The sequence below is a fragment of the Thamnophis sirtalis genome, unplaced genomic scaffold (genome assembly GCF_051295495.1).
Source record: "Thamnophis sirtalis isolate CommonGarterSnake01/CBP01778 unplaced genomic scaffold, rThaSir2_p1.2 scaffold_11, whole genome shotgun sequence".
Lineage (NCBI taxonomy): Eukaryota > Metazoa > Chordata > Lepidosauria > Squamata > Natricidae > Thamnophis > Thamnophis sirtalis.
In genome coordinates, this window is record NW_028261391.1 from 35811942 (window position 1) to 35814314 (window position 2373).

Consider the following 2373-nt stretch of genomic DNA (forward strand, 5'->3'; position numbering starts at 1 on the left):
AGCAAGGAAAATCTAATCTTAACATTGACAATAATTTCTGTTGTGTGATAGCAGAATATATATTTATTGTAAAGGAACATCACACAGTAAATTCGATTACAGTAATCATTGCTAATGGCCTTGTTTTGCTTTGTGTGATACCCTTGAGTAGTTTTAACCAACTGGATTACATTCAGTATACTCACTCTCCTGATTCTTCAGTCAAAGAATGAACAGCTGTGCTATCTCTTTTTCTTTGTAGTGAAAATGTTAAATTACTGCTTTGTCTAACTCTGTTGCTATGTTTAGTCCATCTAATTTTGAATTTTCTGTTTCAAAAGTTCAATCCAAAAATTCTGCAATAGAGTGTTGTCCTAATATTATTCCTGAACAACAGTCGATTAACTATTCATTCAAAGCAATCCGACTGTTCTCTTGTTAAGGTCTCTTCACCCAGGCTTCCAAGATCTTTCCCACATACCTTTACACTTTTCTTAAAACATTTTTATTAGTTTATTATGCAGCAAACAAAGAAAATACAAAAGTAAATACCAGTAGTAGGAAAACAAGGAAGTTAAAAGTGAGGGAAAGAAAAAAGAAAAAAAAGCATTGACATCTGACTTCCTTTGGCGCAGTAGAATAAGGCATTAACATCAAACCTCCACTTTTTACTTTTACATAATAGTATAAACTAGCCAGATCTATGGTATAACAACAAATCTAATAGGTAAAACTTAGGTGATTCAGGGGTGAAATATAAAGTGGTGTATCATCAGCCTACTGGTGATACCTTATGCCATAGCACTGCATTGGGTCAACCAGAAAATTCATGTAAATGTTAAGCAGGAAGAATGAAGGAACCGAACCCTGTAGTATCCCACAAAGTAGATGCCATGTGCTGGCTCTCTCTCCCCATCGACATCGACTGAAATCACCCTGGAGAAAGGAGGAGATACAACATCGTATCCATGATATTGCAAACTGCTGAAAGGCCAAGAAGAGCAAGGAACAAAGAAAGGATACCATCTACTCCACCAAAAATTATCCAAGAGTGGAATTAATGCTACGTTGGTCCCATATCAATCCTGAGCCCTGACTGAAAGAGGTCCAATTTGTAACTCAAGAATAAACGGGATGCTGTCTCCCCAAAACCATTCATTAAGCAAGAAACAATTGACCTGCTGATTTGGGGCAGGAAAATGGATACATTAAGTCAGTGGTTCCCAAACTTGGCAACTTTAAGACTTGTGGACTTCAACTCCCAGAATTCTCCAGCCAGCTTCTGGGAGTTGAAGTCCACAAGTCTTAAAGTTGCCAAGTTTGGGAACCACTGCATTAAGTCATTCTGAAAGCTTAATAAATCTCTTATTTTTTAAACCACACCTCAGTGCCAAAGAGTAATAAAAATTCTGGCCTTATTACATGATGTCACATTGTCACTGCTATGCCTCTTTCAACCTTTGGTTAGAAAATTATTTAAAACATTGAAAAATATTGTACAGTTCTCTGCATCCTTGTTTTCTCACATCCAGCTCCTCAGTGCCATAATTATACATAAAGTTTTGGGTAGCATCTCATGTTTTCAGTGTTTTGCTGACAGTGACACATTGAGCAAATATAACGTTCATGGCATCAATGCAACTCAAGCCTCAGCCCCTGGATCTCTCAAAAATGTGGAATTACAAGTAGTTCTCACAGCTTCTACAAAGTGATTGGATCAATACTGGTGGAAGCAGACAATCCTGAAGGTTTCTAGGTGCCAAACCAAAAAATAATTTAAAAGGTCAATAGTGCATTAAATAGTACCCAGAAACTATTCAACATTCAGCCACAAAATGGATGTCATATACTCCCAGTAAAGAGCCGAGCAAGCACATAGGCTTCTGAGTAATTGTTTAGGGCAGCCACATCTAAATCAGTGACACTGAAGTAGTTAAGACAAATGGTGATAAAGGCATGAATTACAGTAGCTAAGTCCTCTTGCTTCAGGTACGGTTGCAATTAGCATACCAACCATAGCTGGGCAAAGACTGATCTGGCCATTGTGTTAACCTGCTGATCAAGCAGAAGCCATGAGTCCCGAAGAACCCTAAATTGTAGATATACTCCTTTACAGGTTGTACCCACCCTTCAAGGACCAATCTGGGCAGCACCAGAGAACACCAATGGATAAACAACAGGAACACCATCTTAGTATAATTTCAGCCTGTTTGTTTGTTTGCTTTTTTGTTTGCATTACAGCCTCAAGGCATCATCAATAGCATCACTTTTACATCTAGGAACTGTACAACTGAGTACATCAGTGTAGTGATAACATACCCCAAACTGCACAATGATCTTAGCCAACAGCTTCATATAAATGTTAAAAAGCAAGGAGAACTGAACTTCATGGAA